Source organism: Choloepus didactylus, chromosome 6 (genome assembly GCF_015220235.1).
Source record: "Choloepus didactylus isolate mChoDid1 chromosome 6, mChoDid1.pri, whole genome shotgun sequence".
Lineage (NCBI taxonomy): Eukaryota > Metazoa > Chordata > Mammalia > Pilosa > Megalonychidae > Choloepus > Choloepus didactylus.
Genome location: NC_051312.1, coordinates 115847143 through 115869177, shown reverse-complemented (window position 1 = coordinate 115869177; position 22035 = coordinate 115847143). Strand labels below are relative to the sequence as shown.

Here is a 22035-nt window from a genome sequence, read left to right as displayed (position 1 = left end):
TATGAGAGGGAAGCAGAATGGTACAGCTTTCTGTCAAAGCATAGTTTGGGCGTTGAGAAGATCTTTCCTGGTTATGAGCTCAGTGCTGGTTTCATACCCAAACTGATCCTTTGTGAGGCTCAGTTACTGTTTCTGTGTAGCTAAGGCTTAGCGGTGTTAAGATGCCAGAACTTGATCATACTTAAGTATGTAAAAGAGTACTTCTTTTATTCCCTACTTAATACTGTTGTGAAAGTTACCGGATCACTGCACCCATTTCCTCCCCCATCAAGTGCTTTGTCTACTGTAGAGGCTAGAAAGCCAAACATCACATTTTCCATGTGCTCTCTCAGCTAACGCTGCTGCTACATAATATGGGCAGCGAGGAATTTGTTTGGAACTTGATATTCCTGAACATCTCTAGAACTGCCATTTTTAGATGTGGGCAGTCATTATAGGCTCTGATCTCTCAGGAATGCACATTTGAGTTGCCACACCATATTAAGGGCCTCAACCAACAAGGTGCTGGTGCAGGCAAAGGGCATAAAAAATGGGTAAAGGAGAAAGGAAGACTAGTAGTTACCCCTATTTTCTTCCTTGTAATATTTATAAATACTAAATAACTTGAGCCCCTATCTTCTTTCTTATATTTTATATAGCTTGTTGTTGGTAGTTAACTTTCTAGGGTAGTTCATTCAAGTAGGAATGAACTTTCACCCTGAGATGGATGGACTGACTGACGGGACAATTCTTTGGCTCTCTTTTTTGGGGAGAGCATGAGGACATTTTCAATTGTGAAAGAGATATTTGCATTATGTCAGCATGGACATTGTTGCTAATTGTTGCTTTTGCAGAGTTGTTGCATAGGGAAAAGGTTCTGTGTGGATGTTGAGTAACCAATGGGGTATGGTGGATTAGAACTCATCACCCTTTAGCCTTCATTTTAGGGGGTCACCCTGTACTGAAGAGGCTAGAAGCCAAAAGCCCTATTTCCAATACTGTTGCAGTTAGGGTTCTGGGTATGTTTTGGATTTGGCCAATCAGATGCATGCACATGAGATTTGAAGTGAGACAAATTCTGAACTCCATCTGAAGCTGGTGTCTTCCTGCTTTTAGAAGACATCAGCCTATTTCTTTGTTGCTTGGTTCTGCAATATTAGTCATTCTTCAAAGATCACTCTGAGGTTTTATTATTTTACCCCCCTCAATTATTTTGTAAACCATTTGATACCTGTAATAAAACCCTTTCTGCTTAAACTAGAGTAATTCAGATTTTTGCAACTAATCCTTCATGATACATCTACAGAGTCCTAATTTATTAAAAATAAAAGACAAATAATTATCAAATTCCTACTTCTCAGCCCTGTCTCTTCACTGAAATGACCTAGCATATAGCTGAATAACTGAACTTCAGAACTTCAGAAATCTGTTTGATAACACTATCTTTTATATGATTCTTGTCTCATTACTCCCAATTCCAAGAAATGGCTTTTCCTGCTTGGTCTCTCTGATGGTTAGGATCATGTGTCAACTTGGCCAGGTGATAGTACCCAGGTGTCTGGTCAAGCAAGCACTGGTCTAACCATTACTACAAGTACATTTGTGGCTGGTTAATAAACCAGAAGGCTGGTTTATTAAATCATCAGTCAGTTGGCTGCAGTGGGAACTGATGACATCAATGAAGGGAGTGTCTTTCACAACAAGAGAATGCAGTCAGCTGGATTTAATGCAATCAGTTGAAGACTTTTAAGCAAGACTATAGAGGACCTTCACTTCTTCTTCAGCTAACCAGGGAAGCATTTCCTGAGGAGTTCATTGAAGTTGCCAGTTCGTTTCTTGAGGAGTTTATCGAACATGTTCATTGAAGTTGCCAGTTCACTGCTTGAGGAGTTCATCGAACATCTTCATTGGTTTGCCAGTTTGCTGCCTGCCCTATGGAATTTGGACTTGTGCATCCCCACAGTTGTGTGATACACTTTTATAAAATCTTATATTTATAGCTATGTCTTATTGATTCTGTTTCCCTAGAGAACCCTAACTAATACAGTCTCTGAGCATATTTTTAACTGAAAAAAATCTAAGATATTTTTAAGTTACAATACTGGCTAAGAAGTTGGTAGGTGAATACATTCCCCTTCTAAAGATGTATTTGATTTCCAATTCTCTGTTTCAACTTTGTTTAATCGGTTAGACTATCTTAAATATAATTAAGTATATTTTTTGAAGGGCTTGAGTGTGATTAAATTAAACAAATTGCAGATTTTGATCGAAATACAGAATTTGATACAAACCCTGGACTTCTAAATACTGAACGTTTAATGTTCTGACTCATCACTACAAAATGAAATATTCTAAGCAAAAGATAAAATTTTTCCTGAATAACTGATTTGCAAGGAAAAGCAAATTTTAACTGCACCAGGTGAAACCCAGAAGAGATATTTTAACATTCCACATATTATTTCTCTTTCCAACATGTGGAAGAAAAAAAAAAGAATGGAAAAGTTGCTACTTCACAGCAAAATGATAATGATTTACCATTTTTTTCTTTTTATGGGGAGGAGGGTAAAACTGAAAAAATCTTTGGAGTACAAAAAGTGCTTCTTTAGTGATTCTTAAGTTGGAATTGAGCTTACATAGCATTCACAGATTACATACAACTTCTAAAGCTTAAAGTTCCTCTTCATTTGATTTTTTTCTTCAAATACAGATTGCATCAACCTATAAACTTTGAAATCTCAATGACTTGTAAAGAGGTTAAAAACATTAACAAAGTTATAAATATTAAAAAACTGGAAGAGTAGATAACCTATTTAGACTTACACAAATATTTTCTATTTTTGTATCTCTCCCTATAATTTCATGACATATTTAACATAATTAGGATAATACTGTATTTGTAATTTTATATCCTACTTTCATTCTGTAACATTATAGTTACATATAATTTCCCTTTTTTTTTTTTTTAAATAATCTTCCATCATACGCCTGTGTACACTATATGATTTAACCATATGTCTTATTGTGGAACCTTTGGGTAACTTTCAACTTTTCTCTTTTAATTAAAATGGCACCATGAATATCTTCATGTATATCATTTCCCACATGTAGGTTAATTCCCCAGAGTAGAATCCAAGAAAGGAGGTTACTGGGTCCAAAGTTATGGAAATTGGTATAGCTCTTGATATAAAGGTCACCTTGTTTTTCAAATAGTTTGTACTAATTTTAATTTTCAACAAAAATGTATGGATCTAGGTGATTTACTATACTATTATAAGCTGTAGGCAGAACAAAGGTTTGAAGGCAAAAAAGTCCTTTTTGAACCTTACCTTTGCTATTTGTAGGCTGTGTATAATCAGACAACTGCTGAAATCTCTATGTCCTTATTTATGAAAAAAGCACAATACCACTTACTTCAGTTTTTATGAATTATTTTTAGACACTCCTCTCGAAACCACCATCTACTAACCCACTTTCCAAAGTAGCCCCTGCCTTACTGGGTTGTAGAAGTTTCCATTTCTCTTTTCTTAGAACTCACAATTCCTTACGTTTATTCATAGAAGTTTGCTTCACCACAAGTTAAGTTCCTGTTTTCCTCTTCCTTCCAGCACCTGCTAAAGCTGGTGCTGACCAGTTCTAGCCACAGGGGCATGAGCAGACAGAAGCAGCTCTGACCTGAAGTTACCTATACCTAATTATAAAAGTAAAAATCACACCCCTCATCATGCTAAGGCACCCTTGACTCTGATCATCTCACCCCATCCTGTGTCACTGCCCTAAATCAACCCTCTCCAAACCATATAAAAATCCCAACCACTTCAGCTCAGAGAGATAGAGCTGAGGCTTGTCTCCTGCTTCCTGCTGGGCTGGCCTTGCAATGAACTCTTTCTTTTCTTGAAATCCTGGTGTCATGACATTGACTTCTGTGTGCATTGGGCAGTGAGCCTGTTTGGGCTATTAACACTCTTGACATTGAACTATTTGAACTTTTCTATTTCTTATTGTGTTAGTATTTCTGATTTTAATGATTAAATCTATTATTTTCCCCTTTTTTGATATTTTCATTACAAGATGTAGGAAAGTTACATCTTGCTAGAGATCTACAATGGTGGATAGTACTCTGGGGAGGAGCTGTCAGGGAAGGTTTCACTACGGCAGAGATGGCTGAGCTGAAGGCTGAGAGGCGAGTAGGACCAAAGCAGGCAAACAGGCAGGGAGAGAGAAGGATATAGTACATGCAGTCTGCTGGAGGGAGCATGGGGCCTATGTGAGCCTCAAAGCAATACAATTTGGCTGGTGTGGACCATGGGTGAGGGCGAATGTGATGGCAATTTAAGGATGGAGTTGGCTGAGTTAACGAGTTGGGATTATGTAAAAATCGTCTTAAACGCAACTGTAACACACTGAAGTGTCTTAAGCAGGGGTAAGGGTTGGAGTTGTATGTGACATGATCAGATTTGTGTTTTGGAAAGAGATACAAAGCAGTCAAAATAATTTTTTAAGTACCAAATCAGATCATTCCTTTGCTAAAATCCTCCACAGGATTCCTACTATACTCAGATTATACTCCAAACTCCACACCATGGCTTACAAGGTGTGACATGCTATGATTCCTGTGAACTTCCCCAACCTCATCTTATTTCTCTTCTCACTTTCCTCACCCCTCCAGCAACAGGACCACAAACATTCCAATCACTTTCTGGATTTTTGGTGCCCTCTGACTGGAAGCCCTTTTTACAATTCTTCAAATGGCTATCTCCTTTTCATCCACATTTCAACCTAACTGAGAAGCCTGTTTTGGCCACTTCTCTAAAGAAACCACCTCTCTCCTAGGCACTCTCTTTCATATTACCCTGAGTTGTTTATTATTACTACTACTTTCATTATTGTTAATTATAATTACCATTAGATGAAATTATCCTAATTTATCTGTTCACTTGTTTGCTTGATATTGGTATAGAACACACTCAATAATTTGTTTTAATGAATAAATGGTGGCAATATGTAGAACAGGTTGGAAAGGGTCTAGAGTAGATATGGGAAGAGCAGGAAAAAGGCACTGTTAGGTAAGATATGAGGGGAGCTTGGACAGGGCTTATGGTGGCAGACATGGAGTGATGTGGATGGAGTCAAGAGATACTTAGAAGATAAAATTAACACATCTTGTAGATGGATCAGTTATGGGAGTGACAATAAGGGAAATGTTAAGATTGATTAAGAATTTCAACATTTCTTGAAACTGGGATTTCTCCGTCTTAAATTTAGGGATTTATTTTTTGGTTGTCATTGTTTAGAGATTGTTGCTTTTTGACTTTTTTTTTTTTCCTTTTTTAAAGATCTTAAAAGGCTTCTTGTTTTTTTGCTGCTATTACCTTTTCCCTATTTATTCTATCTTCTTTGCGGGTACCTTTTTAAAATGGACTGAAGACCTTCTGTCCTTCATGTCTGCATCTCCTCTCTCACCTTAAAATAAAAAAGTCTCCTTATTCATTTCCTTTGCATTCTGGGACTATTTCTCAAGTTTGTACTCTGAAGCACTGGTTTAAATATTTAGCAGTTCAAAGTTTCCCTTTACTGCTTCCAATGAATATTTTATTTTAGTTACTTTAGTTTTGATTTTATTGAATTCTTTTCATATCCTGAATTGCTCTTTAAAATATTAAAGAAATAGTCTCTTTTATCTCATTGAGATATAGAATCACATGTCTAAAATTTTCCACCTGATTCCCAAAGAAAATCTTTTATAGGGGAAGTAATTCATGCTGAGCCTTATCATTTGTTTCCTCCCTTCCTGTGATAAAGATTTTTCTTCTGTTTAATCATCCTTGGATCTTACTTGACTGATCATTAATGGTGTTCTAAAAAGGTCTTGAGGCTCGTGTGCATGGGGAGACACCCATTTCTAGACTACATATCTCAGACCAGTGGCCTATCCTATGCAGGCTGATGCTAAATCATTGGCTTTAATCATAAGTCTCCATTCATATTCTCCAGACAACACTGAGAAATCCACCCAGGCCTGGGTATGTGGCTACAGTTTGTTTCATTAAAGAAAACCATAAAGGGAAAGGAAGCCAAAGGCTATTTCAATGCTTGCTTGAACCTAGAAAATGGGATTTTTGAGGCTGGGTCATTGAACAAAGATGAAAGGAAGGAAAACTTAGAAAGGAAGGAAAACTTAGAAAATACCAATAATTTTGTTTCATATCACTCATTCTGATTGTAATAAGGATCACTGCTGTTCTCAGGGTCTCATAGATATTTTCAGGGGAATGAAGCTGTCTTTCCTAAATTCAAAAGTTGTAACTAATGTAAACTGAGGGTTATAAGACAAACATTTCACTGTTTGTCAACTTTCTGTAGTAATTTCTTGCTCTCAGATAAATTTTAGAGCACTGGCTATGTGTGGTCTTTTCCCTAATAATACCTAAAATGTGTTTTGCATTCCTCTTCTCTTCTGCAATACATAAAGATCAGCCATGTCCCTCCTGTGAGAATATCAAAATCCTGTACATGGGGAGGACATTTCTCATGGAAGCGGATATGCTGGTAGGGAAAGACTCTGCTTACCTCAATTTAGTTGATCCCCAGGTTCCTACCTCCTGAATTTACCACCATATATAGTTATTTAGTTGGCTATTCATAATTTATTCTCTGAGATATGCTGGCAGTCAGTATTACTAGATTGCATGCATATTAGTTGCTTTGTGCCCAAAGGTAATTTTACTATAAAGGATGCAATTTAATGAATAAAATAAGGTAAATAAACAATGCTTAGTTAAACTTTTGAATATTTATCAGGCAGTTCAACAGTGATTAGAGGATATGAGGTGAGAAAATTTAAAATGCAATAGGAACAAAATAATGGATATAATTTACTGAGTAATTTTGTTCATTTTTCCTAGAAGCTGCCATTGCTATATAAAGAAAATAAACTAAAGAAGTATGGTTATAAATATAATTGAATTTGTTCTTAACACATGGATTTCAGAGTAGGTTTTTTACAAATGGCACTTCCCTTTCCTTCTTCTTTCTTTGAGTGTTCTAACAGGTACCATGCTGAATGAAAAAAACTGGGGGGTGGGGGTGGGGTGGGCATCTTATTATAACTAATGTACTTGAAAATGTTTTGTGAGATGAGTTGTACACATAACAGGCCCTTAACACATATTAATTGACTTAAAGAATGAATGTTTAGATCTGAAGCGATATTTTCAGGAAGAAGGATACTGCATGTATTGAATACCAATCTTCTAAAATAGTAGGGGACATATAGTCTTAATGTATATTTTAAAAAAGAAAAAAAAATCAATGCTGTGTCCATCTTAAAAAGTTTAAAAAAGAACTGAATATTTTAAACTGAAATAAAGTAGAGGGGAGGTTATAATGAAGATGGGAGCAGTAATTAATGAATTAGAAAACAAACATAAAGAAAATTAATTCTTTGAAATGGCCAAAAAGTCTAAGTCTCCAAAAATACTGATAAAAAATGGAAGAATATACAAATTACTGATAATCAGAACTGAAAAAGAAAAAAGCACTGATATCAGAGATTTTAAAAAAGATAATATAGAAATGTTGACTGAGGAAAGTGGTTATGCAAATCATTCTTTCCCAGATGAGAAGTATAAAATCTTGGAAAGCATCCAAAAGCAGACAGAAGCTGGAGAAGAGTTTACTCTTAAAAAGATGAAACTGCAACAGATAAGAATTATGTTTGTGGCTTTCTTTTTTGAGGGTGTTCTCCAATTTCTATGGCTAGGTGGCAGAAAACTGCAACCTTACCAGCTAGAGAAAGAGCAGTTTGAAGGGTAAAGGAGAATGTCAAGAATTGAAGGAAGTACAGAAATAGTAAGACTGAAAATAAGAGCAGAAACTCTATTCAAATCCTTGGCAGCATGATATTCTTTCACAGGGAGATAACCTGGGGACTTGGTTAAAAATGTGGGCAGAGACCAAGAGAAATCTTCTCTTAAAAGAGAGTTGCAAAGATGGCTGCATAGGAAATCATGGAATTTAGTTCATTCTCTAGGGCAGCTAGTAAATAGCTAAGAACTGTCTGGAATAACTGTCTGGGGGGCTTCCATGACCAGACACACATTGTACACCAGTCTGGAATAGGTGAAAGGGCTGAGATCACAGTGCAGAACTGTAAGTCAGTCTCCCAAGCTTGGAGGCTGGCTACCCTCCCCCACTGGCATGGCAGGCTGTTTTGGAGTCACTTCCCTGGGTGAAAAAGAAGCAGTTTCTACTAGCAGTAAAGTAAGGAGAGCTCAAACAAACTGCAGTTGTGGATTTAATTAACAGATTCAGATCTCTGACTACTAGCTCCAGATACAGATAAATCCAGAGCAAGCATGAAAGGAACCTAGAGGTAGCTCCTCTGCAGAGAGGAGGCAGGCAGGGCTGGTGGAAAAAAAAAACAAAACAAAACATAGGCTTTTGGAATTGAATGAGCTCTGATTACTAGAAAAGGGCCGTGTCCCAAGAAAAGGAGCACACAGAGCCAGGTACCAAATCCAGCTCTCGACTGATGAATGTAGGGGGGCTGGAGCTGGGATCTGAAAAGGATTTTTTTTTTTTAACTTTTTAGCATAAAGAAAGCAGCAGGTTTTTTCAGTTGCCAGCACTGCTCCAGGCAAGGGAGGAACTAAGATATGTCTGAGAGACAAAGTAACTAGTCAGATGAAGGAGATAATTCCCTGAGGGGCTTATCTTGTCTAAGAAAAGGGGTGAGGCAGGGCCCAGCACAAGTGAGGGCTCTCAGAGAATTTAGACCCCAGGGGCTGAAAAACAGAAACAGTTTAAGCCCATCCTTTACCTCAGCCTCTGACTCAACAATGCCCCAGGGAAAGACAGGTTCCGCTGAGAAGTGAAGGCACTGTACCATCTTACAGCAGTGGGGAGCTGAGGACTGAAAAGCACCACCTGCTGGTGAGGACAGGAAAAGCACAGAATCAAGAGGTTTCACAGGAAAGACTGGCACCCTGCAGGGCCTATTCCTCAGGGAACCTTGATACTGATTACACCCTCTTCCTGAGTCCTGGGCCTGTCTTGTCTGGGAAAATCTGAATGGTGTGGGGTGAATCCTATCTGGGGAGACCCTCCTAAAAAAAAAAACAACTTCCTTATAGGCAGGGCAAGAACAAGAAAAACAAGAGCTGAGAAATTGAAGTTGAACTGAATGTCAAAGAACAGATAGAGAACAACCAACCAACAAGAAAACCATAGGTAAAAGAGAGATGATGACTACCAGAATAATCTAATCAAGGAAATCAGATGGCTAGACACCAGCAAAAAATCATGACTCATATTAGGAAGCATGAAGATATGGCCCAGTCAAAGGAACAAACTAACACCTCAACTGAAATACATGAATTGAAAAAACAAATTAAAGATGCTCAAACAAATATTTTAAGTCAATTCAGTGAGTTCAAAGAAAAGGTAGCCAAAGATATGAAGGATATAAAAAAGACACAGGGTGTCCATACAGAAGAACTTGAAAGCTTAAAGAAACAAATGGCAGAACTTATGGGAATGAAAGGCACAATAGAAGAGATTAAAAACACAATGGAGACATACAACAACAAATTTGAAGAGGCAGAAGAAAGGATTAGTGAACTAGAGGACAAGACATCTGAAATCCTACACACAAAATAACAGAGAGGAAAAAGAATGGAAAAATATGAGCAGGGTCTCAGGGAACTGAATGACAACATGAAGTGCACAAATATACATGTCATGGGTGTCCCAGAAGGAGAACAGAAGGGAAAAGGGGCAGAAGAATAATGGAAGAAATAATTACTGAAAATTTCCCATCTCTTATAAAAGACATAAAATTACACAACCAAGAAGCAGAATGTACCCCAAACAGAATTGATCCAAGTAGACCTACTCCAAGACACTTACTAATCAGATTATCAAACATCAAAGGCAAAGAGAGAACTCCTAAATCAGCAAGAGAAAAATGATCCATCACATACAAGAGAAGCTTGATAAGACTATGTGTGGATTTCTCAGCAGAAACCATGGACATGAGAAAGCTGTGGTATGATATATTTAAGATATTGAGACAGAAACTGCCAAGCAAGAATTATATATCCAACAAAACTGTCCTTCAAAAATTAGGGGGAGTTTAAAATATTTCCAGACAAACACACACCGAGAGGATTTGTGAACAAGATACCTGCATTACAAGAAATACTAAAGGGAGCACTACAGGCAGATAGGAAAAGACAGGAGAGAGAGGTATGGAGAACAGTGTAGAAATGGAGATTATCAGTAAGGGTAAAAAGAGAAAAAAATAAGATAAGACATATAAAAGCCACAAGACAAAATGGTAGAAGTACTGCCTTTAAAAGTTAAGATCACAGGTTATCAGAAGATAGAAAGAGGGTGGAGGTTGGGCATTTGATGTTGCAGGAGTACAGCATGTTCAGCAGGATTGATTGTAAAGATCCAGAAATGGATAGCACAATACTATCTGATGGTAACACAATAAAGTAAGTATAATGAATAAAGCTGAGTGGGAGTATATTGAAAGAGGAAGGCTAGAGGCATGTATGACACCAGAAGGATAGATAGTGGATAAAAACTGGGACTGTATAACTTAGCTAACCTAGAGTGGACAATGATGGTGATTAAATGTACAAATATAGGAAATTTTTTACATGAGTGAGAACAAATGAATGATGAATGCCCCCATTGCAAGGTGTTGAAAGTGGGATGGTATATGGAAAAAATACAATTGCTGTAAACTAAGGTCTATATTAAAAGTAACAGTGTAATATTCTTTCATTAATTGTAACAAAGGCAATACAACAAAACTAATGCCAACAGAGGGGCATATAAGGGAGGGGTACAGGATTCTTGTTGTTGCTGTCTCTCCTTTTTATGTTTTTATTATTCTTTATTTCTTAATTTATTTTTTTTCCTCTTCTTTCTTTGTGGAAGAAATGGAAATGTTCTCATATAGATTGTGGTGCTGAATGTATAACCATGTGATTATACTGGGAGCCACTGATAGTTCACTTAGGATGTATTGTATGGTATGTCTGTTTAAAAAATAAACAGAAAGATACAAGTGCTGTGGAAGACGTGGAAAGAGAGATATACCTATTCACTGTTGGTAGGGAAGTAGAACAGTGCAGCCCCTCTGGAGGGCAGTGTGGTGGTTCCACAAGAGGCTGGGGTAGGGCTGCCTTATGATCCTGCAGCCCCATTATGTGCTGTATACTTAGAAGACCTGAAAGCCAGGACATAAATAGACATTTGCACTCTGATGTTTATGGCAACAATATTCACTATTTGCAATGGATGGAGGTGGCCTAAGGGCACACAGGTGGACAAATGGAGGGGTGAACTGTGGTATATACATACAATGGAATATTGAGCGGCTGCATGAAGGAGAGAAGTTGTGAGGCATACAACTAGTTGAATGAATCTGCAGGATACTATGCTGAGTGAAATAAGCCAAAAACAAAGGTACAAATATTGCAAGTCCTCACTAATATAAACTAACTATAATGAGCAAACACTGAGAATTGAATTCAAGAGCACAGGTTATTTGGGGATAGAATGGGGACAGATATGGGGCAATTGATGATTAAGGAGTACAGAATGTTCAATAAGGCTTATTATAAAGGTTCCTAGATTGTAAACTCTTAAAGCAGTTACATCTATTCCTGAGTTTTAACTGTTATTTCTGAATTCTGAGATACTGAGCTCTTTGTGTATAACCTGGTAGTTCCCAGGAAATTTGGCTTTCTGTGTGACACCTGAGACTTAAAATTAGAGTTCTGCAGCTCTGAAAGTCAGCATTACTCCATACAGCAACTTTAAAGAAGATGAAAAAGAGATTGGACTTCAATTAGAGATATGGATGAAACAGACTTGGTTAGGACTAAGGTTAACTAGAATACAGGGTAAAGGATGATATTGACAGTATTTTAAAACTCCAACTTCTGTGTGAGACCAAAGTAAGAGAGGTTTATTTGGTAAAAAATTATATTCTCTGTAGCATACTATTTAATTTAACCTGTCTGGTCAGTTTATTTAAACAATGTAATTACATGAAGCCTAGAATAGGGAATGGGATCTTATTATTCTGTACAGGCTAATGTAATATCCCAACATATTCCAGAATATTTGGGGCAGAAAGTAAAAAAGCATTTGCACAAATCCCCTTGAAGGACTGGGGGAAAATGTGGAACTGTTAAACATCCCCATCTGGGGAATTCCTGCTATTCTCTTAAGCAATAGGGGCTCCCAATTTAATAAGCCAAGCCCTCAATCTAGAGGCTTGCCCTTATGAAACTCATCTCTCCAATGGCGAAGCTAAGCCTCCTTATATCTTTGCCTAAGAGTCACCCCAAGAGAACCTCTTCTGTTGTTCAGATGTGGCCTGTATCTCTAAACCAACTCTGCAAATTAACTTACTATCCCCCACCCTCATGTGGGACATGACTCCCAGGGATGAGCCTTGCCCCAGCATTGTGGGATTTAGAATGCCTTCTTGACTGAAAGGGAGAAAAGAAATGAAACAAAATAAAGTTTCAGTAGCTAAGAGATTTCAAATTAAGTTGAGAGGTCATTCTGGAGGTTATTCTTATGCATTATATAGATTGCTTTAATTTTCTAGTGTAACAGAATAGCTAGAAGGAAATACCTGAAATTGTTGAACTGTAATTCAGTAGCCTTGATTCTTGATGATGATTGTATAGCTATATAGCTTTTATTGTGTGACCATGTGATTGTGAAAACCTTGTGACTTGGTACTCCTTTATCCAGTGTATGTGTGGATGAGTAATAAAATAACCACAAAAATATAAAAATAATGGGATGTTTTAGGTGTTCTTTTTTATTTTTATTTTAAAAATTATTTTTATTTTTACTTTATTTTATTTTTTGGAATAATGCAATGTTCTAAAATTGATTGTGTTGATGAATGCACAACTATATGATGATACTGTGAACCACTGACTGTATACTTTGGATGGATTATATGGTGTGTGAACATATCTTAATAAAAGTGCATTAAAAAAGAGAAAGTTGCATGAGGTGAAATTTTTGCCACTTTTTAACTGAGTGCATTCCTCAACTTCTGTGTGCTTAGAAAGCATATATGTGGCAATTTTTTAAGAGTACTTATATTTTGGTGAATTATGAAATATGTTAATTGAAGTGATGTAATTGCTGAGATTTACCTTAAAATAATACAGGATTGATTAAGTGGGGTTAAATATGAAACATTTTTCATTAGTTCATAGTTGTTTGAAGCTGAATGTTGAGTACATAGTGATTCACTATACTGTTCTATATATTCACGTTTATATATTTCATAATACAAGGTAAAGAAATTTAGTTTACATTAAAAACAAAGAACAAAATAATCTGAGAAAAGATTCACAAGTCGTATATTGACAAAGATTAAAGACCTACATAAAGAGAGTGATATAGCATGATCACAGACTGGGAAAGTCACTATTGTAAAGTGGATAATTCTCCCAAGATTGCTCCATAGAGTCAATGTACTCTCAACTAAATTTCCAGCAGATCAGTGTGAGCATTTGCATGTATCTGTGTATTAACAAGGTGATTCTATAATTTATATGAAAATTCAAGGACCAAGAATAGCCAACAGGTCCCACTGTGTTCAAGATGGCAGAGTAAAACACTTCAGGGTTCCCTCTCTCTACAGAAGCTTTATACAACAAGCAAAACCTGACAGAAACATCTTTCTCAAAGCTCCATAAAGCAGTCAAAGAACTGTGGTAGCAGGATGAGCAATGAATCAAGAAAAAGGCCAGTTAAAAGTGGTAGCATCTCATGGTGCCTTATCTGGCCCTTTCACCACTTCTCACTGGCTCACTGTGGAGCCACACCATGCTCCCAGTGTGGATCCCTAGTCCTGGACCCAGGGGGAACAGAGTAACTGTTGAGCACATGCTAGGATCAAGTATGTCAAGAGCAGATGAATGTGCAGGAAGGATCAGGGAGTCTACTATGCTTTGGCCTGGAGCTATTCTCTAAACCCGTTGTATTGATATACCCTGAAGGAGAGCTCTCATACAGGTCAATATGTAAAGACTGGGAAAACTATTTTCTTTTTACCCTTTGCTTAAGGAACAGATGTCTCTGAGATTAAATTCCAGTGATAATACAAATATTAAAATGTTCAGATTTCAACAAAAGATTACAAAACATACAAAGAAACAGGAACTGATGCACAGGTAAAGGAGAAAATGAAAGCATTAGAAGTCATCATTGAGGAGAACCATACACGGGAAATATCAAAGACTTTACAAAAATCATCCTAAATATGCTCGAAGAGCTAAAGGAAAACATGAACAAAGAACTAAAGGAAATCAGGAAAATGACAGATGAACACAAACAGAATATCAATATAGAGATGGAAATTATGAAAAGGAACCAAATAGAGCTGAAGACCACAGTAACAGATATTAAAAATCCCTAGAGGAGTTTAATAGCAGATTGAAGCTGGCAGAAGAAAGAATCAGTGAACTTGAAGATAAGACAATTGAAATCATTCAGTGTGAAGGGAGAAAAGAAAAATGAAGAAAAATGATCAGAGTCTGAGGAACCCACTGGACGCCATCAAGTGTATCAATATACACGTTGTGGCAATCCTAAAAGGAGAAGAGAAAAAGGGGCAGAGAATATTCAAAGAAATAATGGCTAAACTTCCCAAATTTAATGGAAGACATGAATATGCACATCAAGACACTCAATAAACTCCAAATCAGATAAACCCAAATTGACCCACATTGTGACATAATCAAACTGTAAAATGCCAAAATAAAGAGAGAATCCTGAAAGCCACAAGAGAGAGACAACATGTAAAGTACAAGGGAGGCCTCAATAAGATTAAGTGTTGATTCCTCATTGGAAACAATGAAGGTCAAAAAGCAGTAGGATGACATATTTAAGTGCTGAAAGTAAAAAACTGCCAACCCAAAATTCTGTATCTGGCAAATGATGGAAAGATTAAGACATTTTCAGATAATTAAAAGCTGAGGGAGTTCATAACCAGTAGACCAGCCCACAGGAGTTGCTAAAGAAAGAGAATTCTGCACATTGTAAGGAAACGGCAATAGACAATAGATTGAAGCCACATGAAGAGATAAAGATTGCTGGTGAGGGTAAAAACATGGGTTAATGTAAATGCTATTATTATTGTATTTGGGTTTATAATTCCACTTTTCACTTCCTACAGGACCTAAAAGGTAAATGCATAAAATGTAATGATAAATTAGTAGTTTTGGACTCACAGGATATAAACATGTAATTTGTGACAAAAATTATATAAAGGTGGGGGAAGTAGGGGTACAGGAACATTGTTTATACTACTGAAGTCAAGTTGGTACCAAAGCAAACAAGATTGTTATAGATTTAGTTTAGCGTGTTAAATTTAAGCCATGTTAACTACAAAGAAAATATCAGAGAATGTGCAGGCTCATAGTGACAGACATTAGAATTCAGGTTGCTGTGGGAGAGGGGAGCAGGAGGAATGGGGAGTTAATTTATAATGGGTGTAGGAGTTCTGTTCAGGGAGAGGGGAAAGTATTAATTATAGACGGTGGTGAGGGTACTGCAATATTGTGGATGTGAATAATGTCATTGAATGTATGCTTGGGGAAAGTTGAGATGGGAAAGTCTATATCGTTTATATATATTCCCACAATTAAGAAAAAATAAAGAGCGAGCAACCAAGAGACAATGACAATTAAATGCAAGTCACGACCCTTGATGTGATCTAACAAGGGAGAGGACAGACTCAAAGGAACATTACTGGGACATATGAAAAAGTTGGAATATAGAATGCAAGCTTCATATCAATGTTAAATTTCTTGAACTTGATAAATGCACTTAATGTGGTTACATAAGTGAATATCCTTGTTCTTAGAAAATGTACATGGCATTAATAAGTGTTCAAGGGGCCTGATGTATACAACCTACACTCAAATGTTCAGAAAGTGGACTGATAAATAGAAAGAATGAAAGAAAGAGAAGGAAGGAAGGAAGGAAGGAAGGAAAGAAGGAAGAAAGAAAAAAAGAAAGGAAGGAAGAAAGAAAGAAAGAATAAATGAACAAATGATGGCAAAATGTTAAAATTGGTACTTCTGGATTTCTGGGGGTGGGGGGGTATGGGTTCTTTATGTGGGGTTTATATTATTTCTGTAACTTCCTATAGGTTTGACAGTATTTCAAAATAAAAAGTTAAAAAAATTATGGAGGAAAACAGAGAATAGAATAGCCAAGTAATCTATACTGAAATTAAAAACTTCTTTTCATCAAAAGACACCATCAGTAGAATGAAACAGCAAGTGATAAAGTGGAAAATGGCATTTGTGCATATTTTCCTGAAAAACAACTTGTATCCATTATATAGAACATGTATCCATTATAAAGAAATTAATAAGAAAAAACACAAACAATCGAAATAGAAAAATGTCTAAGACTTGAATAGGTATATCACAAAGGAGATATTCAAATAAGCAATAAATAATTTGAAAAAAACAGTCAACCTCTTTAAGTATAAAGGAAATGCAAACTGACTCCACAATGAGATACTGTAATCCACCAGAATGACAAAAATGAAAGAGAGACATAATTATATGTTAATGAGGATGTGGATAAATTCAAATTCTAATACACTGTTGGTGGGACAATTCAAGAGTCACTTTGGATATCTGTTACATGCTGTACAGTAAAGAATTTGGCATTCAAAGAGAGGTGTTTTTCTGGCTCCTGGGGGTAACCTCTGGAATTTCCTGAGTGATAGGGATGTGCTTGTTATTCATGGTGGGCCTACCAGACCACGCCTGAGAATTTATTCTCCTGAGATGACTCAGGGTGGGGATGGCCTCAGGTAGTCTTAGGGTGGGGGCTGGCCAGGCCAGAAAGACCAACCATGTAATTAGAGGGTTGAGGCTTTGAGCCACACGGTATCAGCCCAACCTCTGGGGAAGGGTAGGGGGCTGGAGATTGAGTTCAATAATGCAGGCATTAATTTAATCAAATCCCCATAAAAACTCTGGACACTGAAGCTCAGGTGAGCTTCTCTGGTTGGTAATACACATTGACATTCCCAGAGGTGATAAGGTCTGACTCCACAGGGAGAGGACACCCAGACCTCACCCTTTGTGTCTCTATTTGGCTCGTTCTGAGTTGTATCCTTTTGCTATAAAAAAGGTGTAATTGTAAATACAGCACCTTTCCAAGTTCTTTGAGCCATTCTAATGAATTACCAAACCTGACAGGGTAGTGAGAACCCTTGAACTTGTAGCAGTTGGTTAGAAGTGAGGGTAGCCCTGGGAACCCCTGAAGTTGAGGCTGGTGTCTAAAGTGAGGGCAGTCTGTGGAGGACTCCGTTCTTAACCTGTGAAGCCTGTCCTAACTCTGGGTAGTGTCAGAAGTCACTGCACATGCATACCCTGTGACCTAGAAATTCCACTCCTAAGTGCATATCCCCAAAGAACTGCATACATATGTATATAAAGAACATGTACAAGATTGTTCATAGCAACCCTGTTCCTAATAGATTCAAACTGGAAACAACACTGTCTACCAATGGAGAATGCTACATAAATTGTGGAGAACTGAAACAATGTAGTTTATGAGAAGCATGAACTATATACAGCTAAGTGTAACATTATGGATGAATCTTACCTATATCATGTTGAGTGACTATAAAAGCTTCATATATGCTACATGATTCCCAAAACTGGTAAAACCAATCACTGTTGTTAGAAGTCAGGATAGGAGTTTTTTGGGGGGAGATAATGAGGATAGTGACTGCAGGAGATGGGTTTTAGTAATGTTCTAGTTCATGATCTGGATTGTAGTTACATAGGTGTGTGTTTACTAGGATAATTCATTGGGCTTTAGATTTATGATTTGTATTGTACAGTTTTCCATATGTACACTTCAATCAAAGTTTACCTGGAATAAAAAAGTCTTGTCATTTTTTGAAAATAAGTTCTTAGCCATTTAGTAATTAGCAGTCAATTAGTAACTGGCATTCTTAATGCTAAGTATGTATTTTCTTAAGCTTCTTTTTTCTGTTCAAGTATTTTATAAAATTTCTCCATTTCCCAGTATATTAAACAAGCCCATTTTTGTATCTATCTGTTCAACAATCATAAAATAAGTACCCCTATGCTATAAGTACATTTTATAAGAGTTTAAGATATAGTCCCAGCCCAATAGGAAGAAGATGATTTTGGTGCAATTTTGTATTTCTTAAATGGGTGGTTAAGAAAATGTAAACAACATTGTACAAATACTTGTCATATGGAATTGGATTATACACTGTAATTTCATTTTTTGTATGGATTTCTGTTTGTACCTGTGTGTGCTATGTAACAGAGGATAAGACAGTGGATAGACAGCTGATGAGCTTATAGATATCTGGGTTTAGGGGATGAAAAAACCCCCTATAGGAAGTGGTATGGTAAATTCACATCTATGTCAAGGAGTGAAAAAATAGGAAAGAGTTCTGAATATGGTATCATCAACCTATTTTTGGTTCTTTTAGTGGATAAAAGAATATATAATTCAGACAAATATCCTAGTATTCTTGAAAATAAATTAGTTTATGTAAAATTTTTAACAAAAAAATTTTAACAAGTGATTTGTATTTAGAGAATTTTCTCCATGATGCAGTGCATCTAGAAGCAGCTAAACACATTCTGAATCAATTGAGTAACTGCTTTCTGAAAGCACTCTACAGAGTCTCCTTTCAACAGATTAAGGGAAGGAATAAATTGAGCAACTGAAATGGCACTTCTTCAATTTCCTTTTTGATCTGCTTATTTTTCAAAAACATAGTTTTAGTTAGCCTCACAGGCAATGAAATAACCCAAGAAGGAAATCTAATGGTATGGACATGAAAGCCGTTTGATTTAAATCAGAGTCCACAGAATTTTAGGAAAGAAAGGGGTAGAATTGGCACCTTATTTTCTTCTTACTGGGTTTTTTTTTTTTTTTTTATTTGTATTTTCTTTATAGTCATAAACAAATCAAAGATAATCTGTAAAACAGCTGCTTCCCACACACTATATGGAAAATAAAAGTCTTCCTTTTAGCCTGTTGGTGAATCTGGCCTTTTTCTTGGTTTCTTTTCCCCCCTTTAATTTATATTTTAAATCTTGTTTTTTACAAGTCCCTACACCCTCTCTCCCTCTGCTACACAAATTAAATGCAATCTGCCTAGTATGAGTTATTCTTGGGCAACAGTGAGGCCCGTTTGTTTTGTCTCCTGCTTTGATGACTGGAGTCAGAACATAAAGTGAAGAACAACAATCTTGCTCCCTCTTCCCTTAAGAAATCCCCACCACAACTTATTTTACAGAACAAAATGCAATTGGTATCTTTTCAGTGCAATCAATAAATGGAAATTGCTTTGGTGACATATCTGAAATGAATTTCTGAGCTACATATCCTCTGGAAGGTCTAAAATGAACAAGTCTTGCACAGTCTCAGGAAAAGGAGTTGCTAGAGGTGCCTTTTAGGGAGAAATGTAAAATGGGGCAAGTTGTTTTGCCTTTCATTCCCTCTTAATAACAAGCACTAGAAAGTTCAGAATTGAAACTAGGACACTGTGTTCTTGTCTCACTGCTACAAAAATATATTGTTGCTTATTGTTGAAATGATTCCAGTCATTGAAAAGATAAAAATACAGTTAATAACACTCTTAAAAAAAGGCCAGAATAAATAGAAGCACCATAAACTTGGCAGTCAAGGAGGACTTTGTTGCACAGGCAGAATATACAACATGATACTAAAAAAATTATGTCTACTGAAAAAAGTTTTCCCTTTTGTTTTACTCAAGAAATAAATATTTTATTTACTTATATATTTAATTTAGAAATACTGAGGCCATTTTAGAGACAGAAGCATATGTCCATGCAAAGTGAGAAACTTATACCCCTACAGGACACTGGTATGGATTTATTCTCTTGTTTCTTCAGAGGTTCAGGATGCTAAGGAACCCAGGGGAAACTATGGACACGAGAATAGTACTGCTACAACGTCTTTCTTTTTTGTTTACTGAAATCTCTCTGAATATTAGCTTGTGAGCTTTTTGAGGGCAAGAATAAGACCTTATTAATTTTTACATTTTCAGTGCCTAGCACAGTGTCTGATAAAAAAAACTTGAAGAGTAAATGAATGAATAAATAAATCATCAAACATTCCATTATCACACACTTTCCTTCACCATTCCTCCTACTCTGGGAAAATGGAGAAAAGATTATGTTATTTGATTTTATCCTTTTTTACTCTTCCTTCTTGCCAGACTGGTATGCTCTGAAAAGCTTGAGGGGCTCTGCTCTAGGTAAAAGATTACTATTAACAGGACACTTCATGCTGGTGGGCTCAGAAATTCAAAACTGAACCTAATAATTTACTTGCATGGACCAATTACAGGGTGGGCAATCCAGATGGGACAGCCATGGTTATTCATGAATCAAAGTTGTTCAATAAATATAACATATTTTCAATTTTTAAGCATGGTACATATCATAAACTAGACTCCATATCTCATGTCAGTGTTTTCTACATCTGTCTCTGCAGCCATGACATTTTAAGTTATCTCCATGTAAGGAAAGAAAATTCTCAAATGGATGGCTCTAAGAGAATGTCAATAAAATTGTTCAAATATTTGTAAAGTAAAAGTAAATGGATTGATGTCTATATTTCTGATTTCATTCTTTTTCTTATTTCTTCTGATCATCAAAATTGTGAGGCATTGCATTGCTAGCCTTATAGAGGGCAGTATGTAAAAACTCTTGTTGAAAAGAAAAGGCCACTTTTTTCTTTTTACCATTGAGTTCTTATCTATCCCAACTGTAACAATCAGAAATATTCATGGCTGGATCCTCTTAGAAATGAAAAAGGATGATATCATTAAAATATCCTCAAGCCCATTACCATTAAAGCCATGAATTTCAAAATTATTTCTTATTTCTCATTTATCTCCCCTATTCATGTTATATCAAGGGAAATTTCCCACATAAAAGTCTCATCTTGACTTCTTTCACCTGCCTTTGTTTGAGTCTAAAATAGTTTTCTGCAGTGGTTAATTAGACTCACTTCTTAGAATTTTGGATGGTACAAAACCCTATTCATATGTCGAGTCTCACTCTTTACCAATTCCGAAACCAAAAATATAGAGTTGGGTACTCATGTACATCAAACATGTTGATAAACTGACAAGAGACTCAGACTCATTCATAGCAAATAAAGGTGATACATGCTTTGAATTGAGGTTCTCTCTTTCCAAATTACTCCCACTAGTCACTAATTAGGGAGCAGTCATATTATTAGGGATATTGGATGACTATAACATGAAGTATCTGAACTGATGATGCAAAGGATAGTGATTACTTATATGATTACAGAAGCTTTCTCAAGCACTTTAATGCTTTCATCTTTCTTGATTTTTTAGCTGCTTTACACATAGTTGACCATATCCTCCTTTTCTATTACCAGCTGTCTTTTGGTTTCATTGATAACTCTTATAGCTGGTTTTCCCTCTACCACAATGAACTCTCCCTGACAGTCCCCTTTGCTGACTCCTCTTTACCTAAAACTCTAGTTTAACCTCTAGGTTAATGCCTAAACCTGAGTGCCCCAGGACACAGCCTATCTGTCCTTGGTCCCCTCTTCTTCCCTCCTCTTCCCTCTTTCTCCTCTCTTGTTTTGTCCTCAGGTGATTTTATCTAGTATCATGGCTTTAAATACCACCTATATGACTGCCTCCTTTATGTCTTCTGCCTTGACCTTTCAAGTAAACTCCAAACTCACATATCCCATTGTCTACCTGATTTATCCTTTAGATTTTTGCTAGGCATCAAAACTTAATTTGGGCAAAACAGAGCTTCTGATTTTCTACCTTCAGACCTGTTTTTCCTTCACTCTTCCCCATTTCTGTAAATGGCACACCACTCACTCTAGCAATTCAGGAATCATCCATTTCCATCACTTCCACATCTAATTAGGCAGCAAATCCCACCAGGCTACCTCTAAAATATG

General features: G+C 36.6%; 1 protein-coding gene across 1 annotated transcript in view; it reads right to left on the bottom strand.

Moving 5' to 3' along the window:
- Positions 1–22035, bottom strand: part of CNTN5 (contactin 5) — a 1285703-nt gene that overhangs the window by 17810 nt on the left and 1245858 nt on the right. The gene's annotated exons all lie outside the window — the stretch shown is intronic.